The 15,291-nt window shown below is 46.0% G+C and overlaps 1 protein-coding gene across 1 annotated transcript in view; it reads right to left on the bottom strand.

Moving 5' to 3' along the window:
• The window catches only part of LRFN2 (leucine rich repeat and fibronectin type III domain containing 2), a 669,153-nt gene extending 662,579 nt beyond the window's left edge, over positions 1–6,574 (bottom strand). Inside the window, exon 1 of the mRNA XM_088451846.1 lies at positions 6,084–6,574. The gene's annotated coding sequence lies outside the window, so the exon portion shown is untranslated. The remainder of the gene's footprint in view (positions 1–6,083) is intronic.
• Positions 6,575–15,291: the final 8,717 nt, after the last annotated feature.

Genomic DNA, 15,291 nt, shown 5'->3' on the forward strand with positions numbered 1-15,291 from the left:
CGACATCCTGAACGAAGGTAAGCGGGCGCTGTTAGTTGTTAGAGACAGGGGGCAGAGGGTTAGGTTTAGGCACCTTATATTACAGTTGTGCGCGGACCCCCATGTTTTAGTTCTAATTCATCGTCGTGTTTTGGTTTTAACGGTGTTTTGGTTCGGATTTGTTTTTGGTTTGTACTGTACGTAACTCTCCAAGGTCACACACTCATAAATAATCCATAGTTTCTGACCTGATTATAATGGGGTTTGGGGATTCAGAACTCAGGAATTATTGGGTAATGGATGAAAGTTAAGTATCACTTAAGCACAGTACCCCCTACTATCTGCTCTTGACATCACATATCCAATGTCTCAAAGACTCCATCTTTGTCCTTTTAAATATTATAAGACAATGAAGACTAACATGATTAATTGAATGGTGTGACGCTTGTTGTTATATGTTTAATACAAGCACAACAGATATTTTGAATATAGGACCAAAGGTTCAAAACTGTTGATCTTTTTTCTTAAGATACTGATACAAGATCTCCTATTAAAGTCTTCACATTGCAAAATCCTCCGGGTTAGCTTGCTTATATAAAGTGCCTACCACATAGGTGTCTGCTCAATGCCGAATGTACTGCCTCCTATTTCATAGGCAAAGTTTTCAAGAGCAATAGAGAGCTGGGTCTTTCTGTACTGGTCTTATGGAAAATAACATGTCATGGTGTTACAACGGAATCAGTGTGTAATACCACCGGCTGCACAGTCAGCGGTTCTAATCCCGACTGCGGCAGCCCGAAAGGGGTGAAGATCCCGATCGTAATTAAGTATCGCTAACCTTACCCCCCCCCCTCAACACTAACTCTCCCTAAGGGGTGCCTATCCCTAACCTCCCCCCCAAGTGCATAACCCTAACCCACCTCTAAGTGCCTAAACCTAACCTCCCCTTCCGCGCAGCCTAACCCTAAGTCTCCTGGGTGGGTGCCTAACCCTAACCTCCCCCCGGAAGTGCCTAACCCTTACCTTGCCTTCCCCTAGCCTAACCCTAACTCTCCCGGGGAGGGGGGGGGTGCCTAACCCTAAGTCCCACTGGGAGCCCTAAAACCTAACCCTCCCCCCCGCGCCCAGCGCCCAGCTTACCTTTGTTCGGTATGCCGAGCGTCGGGCTCCTGGCGTAGGTCTAATGACAGGCGTCGGAATTTCAACTCCTGTCATTAGTACCTTGCCGGGATTAGACAGTCGGAAGCGGGCGGTCTGCATTTCGACCGTCGGCTTCCTGCGTGCATCCCGTTACATCGTTGATACAATGCTGCTAGTTTAGACTGTCAATCCATATGGTAGGCACCAACTCCAGTGTGTGCGGGATACATTTTAGCCTCCCAACTGGCGTCTTACGGCTGGCGTCTTACGCCTGAGGGCGGCCCTTGGAAGATGTTTTCTTACTCACCACCATCTGTGCCCCAGCTGAAACGCTCAGTGTGAGTGCTAGAGCAGGTCTATGGAGCTGCTCTCTCTTATGGAACCTTGACAGCAGAATTTTCTATTCTATCATTGTCTCATAGGGATCAGTTTCCTCTCGTTTACTGAACAACTGGTTTCTGGAGATCAATAAATGTGTGGAAACAAAGGGGTCAATTCAATTACCTCGCCCCCCCCCCTTAATTCCGAATGAGTTAGTGTGGCTAAATTCGCAATAGGACTATGCACAAAAATCAGCGAGTCCAGGACGAAATCAGGATGTGAGAGGTGGGCAGGTTCCTCTGCCGTTGCCGGAGTTTATACGCCATTGCAAAGGGAACTCACCCCTAATTGAAATCAGCCCACAGTCTGATGCATGATCATGGATAGAGTTGTGCGCCCTACATCTGTTCAGCACTGCTGCTCTTCTCTGCTGTACAGAGCAGCAGTCACAGGAATCTACCCCAACTTCCTCCCATCGCTGGACACTGCGGCCAGCGGGTGGAACAGCATGACGGTCCCTGAATAGTGAGACTGTCCCGCCAAAAGCGTTATAGTTGGGAGGTATGCCATTGCACTATACTACAGTGTAACACTATTAAAATCTTTTGTGATATTATGCACGGTACGGAGACCCTCTATGCTGCACTGGGATGTTTTCTGCTATATAAATTACCCCATGATGCCATACGCTGCTGCCTTATATAATGTCTTGTGTGTGGTTATTAGCATCAATTCCAAAAGTGTTTCACAAAATATTTGCATTGTTCCACATTTGGATGAAAGATGTGGCACAATTACTTTTGGAACTCGGCCTGTACTAAGCCCTGACCTAGGGGATTTTACACGTGACGCTACATAACAACATAATACCATACTTGCCGACTATCTGGCTGCTCCTTCCAGGAGGGAGCAGCAAGATCAGCAGGACAGGGGGTGTGGGCGGCAAAAGGGGGCGTGGCCGGATGGGCTGAGGTCGTTTTGCAGGTGTGACAGGGGGCAGGGCCACGCAATCGCGTCATTTTGGTACCACCCCCGCTACACAATGCCAAAAAAACAGGCATTGTGAAGCAGGGGGCGGGGCCAAAATGACGTGATTCAGCGTGAATCGCGTCAGCACCCCCCTCCGCTGCGGGGGTTTAACAGGTACTGGTGGGGGGGATGGGGGATCGGCGGCCAGCGGGAGGCTTGCCTGCCTTTCCGGGGGGGGCGGGAGCTGCACCCGTTTATCGGGAGGCTCCCGCCCGAATCGGAAGGGTATTACTATATTTTCCATTATCATTTTAATTGAGTTCATTCACATTATTTCCTAGATATTTATTCATTTACAGGGTTTGTTTTTTTGTTTTTAGTATTGAAATCTAAAATATCAGTCAAGAAAAGAGAACAGCTAGTTTTAATATTTATTGTACATCATTATGGATATGTTTGAAATAATAGAAGTTATCAGCTTGCAATCCAATATGAGTCACTAGGGGGCGCCAGGAGGAAGAGCCTGGGAAGTCGACATGACTGATTGGGCCATGGCATGTGTGGATGTGTGATCCCCTGCCTACTATCTATCTAAACAACATGATAAACAGGTCTGAGCTGAGGACGCCCTGGGCTACAAGCATGGTAATATTACAGCAAGCATCTTACACAACTGCACGCAGCTATTTACTAAACAGCCTCTGTTTACATGGTCAGGCTTCATCCATCACTCCGTGAATTTATAGTACATAGGTAAATCGATGTCCTCCAGCTGTTGTGGAACTACCAGCCTCAGCATGCTTTGCCAGCTACAGTATGCTGGATTACTAAAATCTACAAAAGCTGGATGCCAGCTGGCTACCTAGGCATGAGTATAAGCCTTGAGCTACCTGCTACAGACACAGCAACTGTACTGATATAAAATAATGTAGTTATCTTCTGTACTTCATCCAGCAATCTTAAACAGACCATCAGATTTTTTCCTGAGCATAAATATATGTTTAAGCAGAAAGGGCACTCTCCCTGCTTACAAAATGCACTGTAATATAATATTATTATTTTTATTATTATTATTAATCATAATAAATTCTTAAATAATAATAATAACAAAAAAAAAAAATTAAATAATAATAATAATAAAAATATATATATTTATTAATAATAATAATAATAAAAAATATATATATTAAATAATAATAATAATAATAAAAATAATACATTATTAAATAATAATAATAATAATAACAACAACCAGGAATCCAATCTCCCAGTATGAATGATTATCAGGGTACGATAGTCTTGTATATCTTGGAGAATTCCCTGGATACCCCTCAACTGTGCAAAATCTTTTTATCTGAAAGCAAACAAACCAGGAAAATATGCAACCTGACTCCACGGTGCACTGAGTATTTAAGTATGACCCACGTCCCGCAGCTTAGATACACCGACACACGCAGTACACAACTCACACCAAGTAACTCGTTGTGTCATCAATTATTTAGCTACACAATTTGTGAATCAACACCACAGCAACATATAATGCGTCCGCCTGATTTCCTCTGCAGGCATAATGCACCTTGCAGGCCTTCATTTATTAATGGTCATACTCAGCACCGATTTATGTAGAAACACTGGCTAAACATAACGAGCACTGAAAAAATAAAAAAAAACAAGCAAACTAAACTCTAGCAATCTTCAACATAACAGATTCATCATTTACAGCAGCTGTGTATAAGCACATCTGTAAATAATACATTTCATCCTAAACTTGGTTCGTGTCTAAACAGATTGATCTTGGATTATTGCACACGTGAGTCATGTATCCGTGCTATGTTGCACTTAGATCATGGATGTGCCTTGCACTACGTTGCTGCTGTTCCCTGGTGGCAGCCTGTGCATTACAGCTAAGCATTTTGCTCATGTGAGATGACTGAGCATTCAAACACGCTTACAGTGTGCTGCACATCCCTAGTACCAGCCCTGGTTTTCAGGCACGACTCTGAGTTTAGTGAACATGTTAATAATGATAGAGGGGAGGGCTGTATTCCGGAGACAGCGTGTGAGGTGCATACATATAAGCAGTGGGTGTATGTCAGCCACACCATGTACTCTTTTGCCAGTGCAGGCTTGCAGCACATTGCAGAAGGCGTGAAGATGTAATACATCACAGACATCCTCATTTGCAGAGAGGATCATTGCATAGGTGACATTGCACATTATTACACCGCTCTCTCCCTCCTTTGAATGTTTCCTTTTTCCCCATAATTGGGTTGCACAAAAGATGACACAGTTTGGGTGATCTTTACATTTTCTTCTATTTAGTATCTGTGCTGTCGTCTACCTACCCGCTGCTTATAGCCTGCTATCCTTTACCAGCTGTCCTCATTATAAACACTTCTCCTAAGGTTCCAGCAAACTGCAGAGTCAAGTCTATGTAGCTTCTCCAGTGCCTCAGTTACCTGTTTAGAGTGTTCAGCATCAGTGAATTCGCTGAGCTCCATTTGCCTAACCCACTATACCTCATCTACTTGCCCCACTTCCAGGATTAGGCAGCCAGGGATGGGCTCATGTAACCCAAATTACAATTTAAGCTAACCATTGTGGGTTCATTCAGCTGTCCCTGAAAATTCCAGTCAACCTCTTTTCCTTATTCTTAATCTCTGCTGCGATCACCCCCTAGCTTTTTCTCAGTGTCCAAAATATTAACCCTATATTGAAATGTACAACCATTACTATTAACCCTTCAAATGCACTTGAACCACAGGACCAATGTACTAAACAGCCATCCAGCTAAACCACACAGAGGGCTACTAAATACTAATTACATAGCAAATAAATGTCAGATTTGTGGACCATTAGTACAATAGAGTAGACAAGAGGACAAGTGTCATCTAACCGTAACTGTAGTATATATATTATATATATATACATATTACAATATTACAATGAATGAGAATCATATGTTGCTTTTCTTATTAATTACTACAAATATATATAAATATATGTATATATATATATATATATATATATATATATATATATATAGTTGTGTGTGTAGTAATTAATTAGTAAAAATCTACATATGAACCATATTCAAATGCACTAAAGTAAAAGACACATTTTTCCTGAAGTTATCAGATGCCTAATATTGAACCGTGCTTTTATTTTCTTGTATGATATAAAACATATCGAGTTTGACTAAACAATGATCTTTTGTAACAAATAGGATCAAACAATTATAAAAGCCCCTGCACTGATACAAGCAGATTTTCGTGGACCCTTATTATTTTCTCATTCCCTAAGCCATAGAAGTGTGCCATTCCTTTTCCCACAGCCCCCCAGGTAATGTGTATACTGTAAATAGATCTGACCACCAAATCTGTCCCTCAAAGTTCCCATTCTAAAAAAAACAAAAAAAAAAACATCAGGAGGGTCCATTTCAGCCGTCGTCTGGCGGTAATCAACAAACATAAACCCTCCTTTCTCAATTCACCCTATACCCGCAATCCATTCCTAATGCAATGTACAGAGGGAATTAGCCAGGTAAAATGAGCTCTGATTCCCCAAGTTTAAATAATTCCCTACGCACATAGATTGACAATTCAAACTTCCTCAATCACTTAAATAGCTTTGCTGAAAGGTTCCAAGGGTAGAGAGATGGTATAAGCTCTTACCTCTGAGAAGTAGCATTTATCCTTGTTTAGGAACAAATAACCTCAGCCAGACATTTGCCCAAGTGCTTTAAATGGCATGCATCCTGTATGTAGGCAGTAATAGGATCCAGTCCTCGTCTCCGAGTAGGAAATTCGGATTGCAAACCAGCAGAGCCTGATTCCACCAAGTAATCTGAGGTGCACCCCTAGGACTCCTTTGCACAGTACTGTATATCATAATCTGCAGAGGATGCCACAGACCAGCCACCAATTTCTCCCTTTACATGATTTCCTCTCCTGTGTTTTAGGTAGCAGATTTTGGAGCAGCACAATTCCCTTGCATCAGTGTCTTACATGCATCCCACACCATTCCCATACACCACACACATTTTGGACGGCAGAGGTTGCGTTGAAGTTGAAGCCAGCCAGCCAGTGGATGGATGAGAGCTACACACACAAGCACACAGCCAGAGACAAGCTACGGAAAACAGCAATCTGCTCTGATCCCCTATGAGCGCTGTAGATGGCAGAGCCCTCCACAGCTTGGGAAAGCTGAGGATATAGACAGATCCAAGGAGCCTGGGAGGGTTTTTTTTTTTTTGCACTTCTCTTGTGATAATTCAAAGCAGGGTTTGCAAATCTCCTGTAGACAGGTGTATTTAGCCTCTTTTAGCAAAGAAGAAGATTGACTTGCAAAAACAATAATAAAAAAAAATTGCAAAGGGAAGAATTAACGTAGGAGGGGATGAAAGAGAGGAGCTTTATTTTAAAGCAGATTGGCTCTGTAATTCTGTTGCAGTGTACTGTCCTGATAATCCATTGCATAATAATAGAAACTTAAGCCTTGTGTAGACACTGGCTGACATGCCAAATCCTCAGATCAACACTCAGTGTTTGTCAGAGGAAGGCATGGCTCTGGGTTTGGGATTTAAGGAGGAGGAGACTGGGAAGGTACTGTACAGTTCTTCTGCATTCAGGACATACAACGTGCAGAAGCAGAATGGGGACCTTAAGGATTCTGGCCAAAAATGAAATCACTGTCAGTTTAATGGCTATGGCCACCTTTGGGGGCATTCTTATTAACACTGAATAGCTATTACACTGTACAAATCAAATACGCCGGTCAATCGGACTATACCCTATGTCCCCATTCAGCGGTTTCCCCATAAAAGAGGGTACATTCAAGTCATGTTAGATACACATTGGACCTCATTCAGAGTCGGTCGTTGTGGCCGCACGGTCGTACGCCACCGATGTTCGCTAAACTGCGCATGCGTAAAATTCGCAATGCGCGTGCGCAAACTAGCTATTACGATCAGAAATTGCTCTCTCCTTCAACTTGGCCAGGTCGTTAGTTTGAGTGACAGGAAGAAGTGTTTGTGGGTGGTAACAGGGGAAGGTGCTTGTGAACGGGCTAGTGGAGATCCGAACGCAGGCGTTATGGGAGTGCATAATTAACTAAGTAATGTCATGGCACATGTGACATGGGAGGTTTTTACACTGACTTGATCGTAGTGCTTAAGAGAGGGTATGGTCAACCTTAAGGTCTACGAGCAGCTCTGATGGTTCCCGATGGTCTCGATTAATCCTTATATGCCCGGAGATGACGTGTAATGGGAACGAGAAGGGGGCGTATTTTTAGTCTTACGGCCGCATCTTCCCCTCACTCGTCCAGCTAACGATCCCATCTTAACGACGCAACTTGTGAGCGCTTCATTTGCATATCCGGCCCCTTTTACCTTACGACCGTGCGGCCGCAACGACCGACTCTGAATGAGGTCCTTTGTCCATAAGAGTGTATCTAACCAACTGTGAATAGAATGTTGATATTCTCACAAAGGTAGAAATATCTTTTTAACATAAACAAACAGGACTCCTGGAATATCTGGGAGACTGTGACATTTTTGGGTGGCTCAGACAGCAGGGAAAAGCTCCCTGCTGACCACTTCGGCTCCTTGCATCAAAGCTTTGTATAGCGGGTCCTTGATGATATGATCACAGCACCACACAGGCTGCACCTTCCACCTGGCTCCCACCTGGCAGCTTATATCTATGTCGGCATGTGTGCTTTAACCCCCTTCACCACTGAGTCTATTCTGAGTGGTCACATTCCAACATCATTATCAGTCATATTGTTATGCAGTACCAACACAAATTGTACCTTGTATGTTATTATTATTATTATCATTATTATTAATATTAATAAGATATTGAATTATCAAAAAATACCATTAGTTTGCTTATTCTTTCTGACATGGCAATTACAATGTATCACTGGAGTCAGACATTCATAGATTAGTGCAATGCCAAAAAGATGTTGAAAAAGAAATCCAGAACAGTACTTGTTAATTATAGGGGCTCCACTGTAAAAACTCACCAGAAACACTTCCACTTGAACCTCTGTTACAGATCTCATACATTGGATCAAGTCGGTAATTAAAAGGGGATTTCAATTAGCCGCGATAACCTGTTTTCGCATGTAAAAATTAAATTCAGGTGTTAAAAGAAATTTCGCCCTATTCGCTTAGCCGCCCAGTTAACATGCGCTAATTCTGCATTGGGGTTAAGGCATCTTTTTTTCAGGACCCCTTGAGCAGGTGAAAAGTCGGGGAAAATCCCTATTTTAAGGTAAAAATGTCAAAACGTGCTTCAGAACCACTGGGACACCCTCCCTGATGATTAATTTGGCAATTCTGCATTGGGACAAAAGATGTGGGACAGATATATGGGGGTCCTGTAAGGATGGGGCAGGTGTTTTAAACATTGCAAGTGGCAGTTGCAGGTGTTTTTTTTTTAACACTAATACCCCTTTTACACCAACCGAATAACCCGGGTTATTGCCGGGTTGATCATTTTCGAGGCTCTGTGTGAATGGCTCCCAGAAAAATAACCCGGAATAATTTACCCGGCGATCTTACTCGGGTTGTACCCGAGTCATGCGGCAGTGTGAACGGGTGCTACCCGGATTATTTGACCCAGCTACATTCCGCTATTTGTTGATTGGAGCTTCTGGGGCGCTGGCAGATGATGTCATTTGTCAGTGCCCTGCAGAGAGACGCACACGCAGCCATTACTTGCCTGCCTAACCTCCTGCACCACAGCCTGACCAACTGCCACAAAACGCAGGCTGATACACAGCCTGGACACAGCCATAACAGCAGCCTGCACCACAGCCACACATGTGCTCCGTCTGCCGTCATTGCTGCAATGCTGTAAGCAGTCCCCACCCCTCTCTTTTGTTGCCTTTTGTCAGCCCTTAAAAAAGACCATTTTTAATGACACCTATAGGGAAAAGCAGGGATTACCTGGGTTCAGTGTAAACGGGGCAAACCCGGGAATAACCCGGGTCGAGTTGCAGTGTAAACGGGGTCTGAAGCCGAGTTCGACCCGGGATTGACCAGTGTTCAAATTCCAGGGTCGGACCCGGGATTTTGGTGTAAAAGGGGTATTATTCAACAGTGGTTTAAAATGACACAAGAATAAGCTGACAGGCATTTTTATGCACCCCAAATTCTAAATTTAAATTTGCTGAAAGAGACTTTGTATGTTTTTGTCACTATTATTGAAAAATGCTTATAACAGACATATGACACATTTTAAGAACCAAATAGTTTTCTTTTTGCCACTTACAGAATTCTATATGTTATCTTCTATTCGTTTGCATTTTTTGGGGGGTAAAGGCTGATTTCCCCCATTTTTCACCTATACTGTGTAAGACCTGCAAGAAGTATCCCCCTAATGCCGGCAGACGACTTTTCTAATTGACTTGGGCGTTAAACAGGAGCGTGCATACAAATGATAAGCGACATTAACGGGCGAGAGGTGCGTTAAGTTAACACACATTAACTTATAGTTTTATCGTGGCTATTTGAATTTTCCCCCCAGTCAGTCAGTTAACCAAGCCATCCCAAGCACCATTATTCTACTGTCTGCCATTGATCTAAGGACATTGTGAATGAGATGAGCAACATACAGGTGAGGGATGGGCTGGCTGAAAAAAACAGACAGGACCCTGTCAGTAACCCAGTTGTGATGGTAGATGCCACTTCTAGTGATCAACTGCACCCTACCTAGTGGCACAAATATCATGGCATTACACTGTGAGGGTGCAGCGCCCTGATTGTTGTCAGCCAAGGGGGTTTCTAAGTAGTCAACCACCCCCCCCCCCCCCCCGACAAAGCACAATCAGCCATGCCATAGCATAATGGCATGATTCGCAGGTGTCATTTTGGCTCCGCCCTCTTGCATACATCCATGAATCGAGGCATTATGCTCTGAGTGGGCGGTGGCCTATGGATCCAATTTATCTGTCCCACCCCCCACTTCATTGCAAACTAAAATGCTTTTTCAGGCGAAAAATATGCTCATAGTCGCAAGCACAGCCGCATGGAACCTGGCGGCTCACTCATGCCAGGTGTCTTGCGCCACATGGTGAATTGAGACTAGATGTATGAGGACACATCTGTATATAATCCCGCCCTTGCAAATCCTGTCGGGGATGCCAAATCCTTGGCGCTAGGGTATAGATGACTGACCTATCCTCCAGCATCTAGGAGAAAGAAACACCTCGGAAAGGTTAGCTCGTTGTTGCTTTGCGATGGGAGACATTCAGGCAGTCAATCCAGTCCAGCTCATCCTCCTATATGACAAGTGGCACCCATATAGTTAACAAGTTGGAAGCAAATAGAGATTCATATATTATAAGTAACTTTTTTAATTCATGTGTTAGCACTGTGTGAAAATATTGTACTTTAAAATATTGGTGATTCAAGGGAGATTACAGTTGGAACAAAGAATTATCCTTTGTTGTTTTTGCAATGACTCAAAGCTATTTTGATACATTTTTCAAATGCTGGAAAATCGATGTTTAATAGATCCTCCTCCTATATCTGGCTGCTGTTTCTGAAATAATGTTGTTGTCGGACCGATAATGTCGCAGTGACATCAGTGGGTGTAGACTGAACGGCGCTGAAGCCACTGGATGTCAGTGGGTTGGGTACGGGATGCCAACGCTCGGGATTCCGGCAGTCATAATCCTGAAGCCGGCATCCCGACAAGGTTAGGATACTAACACCTGTCGGAAAGTATCCTGACCCTCCCTCCCCGCAGCCTAAACTTAACACCCCCCCGCAGCCTAAACCTATCCCTCCCTCCCTAGTGCCTAACAATAACACCTAACCCTCCCCCATAGTGCCTAACCCTCCCACTAGTACCTAACCCTTAACCCTCCCCCTAGTGCCTGACCCTAACCTTCCCCCTAGTACCTAACCGTAACCCCTAACTCTTACCCCTAGTGCCTAACCCTCCCCCTAGTACCTAACCCCTAGCCGTCCCCCTACTGCCTAACTCTAACCATCCCCCTAGTGCCTAACCCTCCCCCTAATACAGGGGTGGTGAATCTTTTTTCTGCCGAGCGCCATTTTGATATATATATAACATTATTCACGGGCCTGGTGCAGGCCACGCCCCTCCGTATGATGTCACATGGGGCGGGGCAACAATCACTGGTGACTACAGCAATGCCCAGTGCATCCTGAGGATGCTCCAGGGAGCTGTAAGGGCAGCGGTGTGACCGTTTAAAGCATCCCAAAGAATGCTTCAGGCGGCACCGCTGCATAGATTCTGGCTGCAGGGCACCATTTTAGGCACCCTGCTAGCCTGATGAAGCTAGCAAAAAAAAGCTCAGAGGGCCAGACCATACTTGCCTACTTTTGGAAACTAGTTTCAGGGAGATTCTAGATGGAATGAGAGTTTGCACGGCATGTCATGCTCCAACTGTGGCTGCTTGGGGGTGTCCTGCAGAAGCAGTAGGACTACTGTAAGTGCAGCATGCTGATAGGGGGGGTTTGTGTATGGGTGTCAAAGTGTTTTTATACCTTCCATGGACACACAGGGGTCAGTGCCACCACACACCTACCCAGGGTCAGTGCCACCATACACCTGCCCAGGGTCAGTCCCAGACTATATACACAGGAGTAGGTTCTAGACACACACACACTTGTCACATAGGAGTCAGTGCTAGACACACACACACAAACACACACACACACACTTGTCACACAGGAGTCAGTGCTAGACACACACGCACACACTTGTCACATAGGAGTCAGTGCTAGACACACACACACAAACACACACATACACACACACTTGTCACACAGGAGTCAGTGCTAGACACACACACACACTTGTCACACAGGAGTCAGTGCTAGACACACACACACACTTGTCACACAGGAGTCAGTGCTAGACACACACACACACACTTGTCACACAGGAGTCAGTGCTAGACACACACACACTTGTCACACAGGAGTCAGTGCCACACACACACACTTGTCACACAGGAGTCAGTGCCACACACACACACTTGTCACACAGGAGTCAGTGATAGACACACACACACTTGTCACACAGGAGTCAGTGCTAGACACACACACACACACACACACTTGTCACACAGGAGTCAGTGCCACACACACACTTGTCACACAGGAGTCAGTGCTAGACACACACACACACTTGTCACACAGGAGTCAGTGCCACACACACACACACACACACACACACACTTGTCACACAGGAGTCAGTGCTAGACACACACACACACACTTGTCACACAGGAGTCAGTGCTAGACACACACACACACACTTGTCACACAGGAGTCAGTGCTAGACACACACACACACTTGTCACACAGGAGTCAGTGCTAGACACACACACACACACTTGTCACACAGGAGTCAGTGCTAGACACACACACACTTGTCACACAGGAGTCAGTGCCACACACACACACTTGTCACACAGGAGTCAGTGCCACACACACACACTTGTCACACAGGAGTCAGTGATAGACACACACACACTTGTCACACAGGAGTCAGTGCTAGACACACACACACACACACTTGTCACACAGGAGTCAGTGCCACACACACACTTGTCACACAGGAGTCAGTGCTAGACACACACACACACTTGTCACACAGGAGTCAGTGCCACACACACACACACACACACACTTGTCACACAGGAGTCAGTGCTAGACACACACACACACACTTGTCACACAGGAGTCAGTGCCACACACACACTTGTCACACAGGAGTCAGTGCTAGACACACACACACACTTGTCACACAGGAGTCAGTGCCACACACACACACACACACACACACACACACTTGTCACACAGGAGTCAGTGCTAGACACACACACACACACTTGTCACACAGGAGTCAGTGCTAGACACACACACACACACACACACACACTTGTCACACAGGAGTCAGTGCTAGACACACACACACACACACACACACACTTGTCACACAGGAGTCAGTGCTAGACACACACACACACACTTGTCACACAGGAGTCAGTGCTAGACACACACACACTTGTCACACAGGAGTCAGTGCCACACACACACACTTGTCACACAGGAGTCAGTGCCACACACACACACTTGTCACACAGGAGTCAGTGCTAGACACACACACACACACTTGTCACACAGGAGTCAGTGCTAGACACACACACACTTGTCACACAGGAGTCAGTGCTAGACACACACACACACTTGTCACACAGGAGTCAGTGCTAGACACACACACACACTTGTCACACAGGAGTCAGTGCTAGACACACACACACTTGTCACACAGGAGTCAGTGCTAGACACACACACACACTTGTCACACAGGAGTCAGTGCCACACACACACACTTGTCACACAGGAGTCAGTGCTAGACACACACACACACACTTGTCACACATGAGTCAGTGCTAGACACACACACACTTGTCACACAGGAGTCAGTGCTAGACACACACACACACTTGTCACACAGGAGTCAGTGCTAGACACACACACACACTTGTCACACAGGAGTCAGTGCTAGACACACACACACTTGTCACACAGGAGTCAGTGCCACACACACACACTTGTCACACAGGAGTCAGTGCCACACACACACACTTGTCACACAGGAGTCAGTGCTAGACACACACACACACACACTTGTCACACAGGAGTCAGTGCTAGACACACACACACTTGTCACACAGGAGTCAGTGCTAGACACACACACACACTTGTCACACAGGAGTCAGTGCTAGACACACACACACACTTGTCACACAGGAGTCAGTGCTAGACACACACACACTTGTCACACAGGAGTCAGTGCTAGACACACACACACTTGTCACATAGGAGTCAGTGCTAGACACACACACACAAACACACTTGTCACACAGGAGTCAGTGCTAGACACACACACACACTTGTCACACAGGAGTCAGTGCTAGACACACACACACACACTTGTCACACAGGAGTCAGTGCTAGACACACACATACTTGTCACACAGGAGTCAGTGCTAGACACACACACACACACTTGTCACACAGGAGTCAGTGCCACAAACACACACACTTGTCACACAGGAGTCCTTTTCCACACACACTGTCAGTGCCTGTCTATGGAGCTGCTGAGGTAGAACCGTAGAGTACAGACACTCACTTTGGGCACAGGCACTCCTCCTCCAGCCTCTCCTCCGAGCTCCGGGACCCAGCCGCCACCATACTGAGCAGAGCTGCTCTCCGCGCCAGACCAGCTCCCCCATCACCAGCAGACATCTCCCTCGCCCTCCTGGATGTCTCTCCGCGGCTCCCAACATGCATTGGTGAGAGGGGGAGGGATCCACCGCTTCTGCCATAGCCGCTGATGCTGGAGAAAGAAGACACTATAGTGTCTTCAAGCCCGCCCTGCCCTGCACTCACAGGCTCTGCTGGGCTGGGCGGCCAACGCTGCCTGCCAAGAGCCAGCGGTGCGTGGCCTCTTCTACATGCTCACGCCATGCTCCACCCCGGTCGCCTTGATCACTCATGCGCAGTGCAAATTTCAGACGGGGCTGCTGGATTCCGGGGGATTGGAAGGTCTTTGCGGGGCAGCGGGAGCCTGGTGGGTAAAACGGGAGACTCCCGACAGATGCGGGAGTGTTGGCAAGCATGGGCCAGACCAAACGATACTGAGGGCCTTATATGGACCCCGGGCCTGAGGTTCCCCATCCCTGCCCTAGTACCTAACCCCTAACCCTCCCCCTAACACCACTACTTACCTTTGGGATGCCAGCGCAGGGATTCTGGTTGTTGTCAGTACTCCCGGCGTCCAGGGCCGAATTAAGGCCCACATGGGCCTGGAGCTGAAAATGTTC

This window comes from Taudactylus pleione, unplaced genomic scaffold (genome assembly GCF_031769625.1).
Source record: "Taudactylus pleione unplaced genomic scaffold, aTauple2 ptg000031l, whole genome shotgun sequence".
NCBI lineage: Eukaryota > Metazoa > Chordata > Amphibia > Anura > Myobatrachidae > Taudactylus > Taudactylus pleione.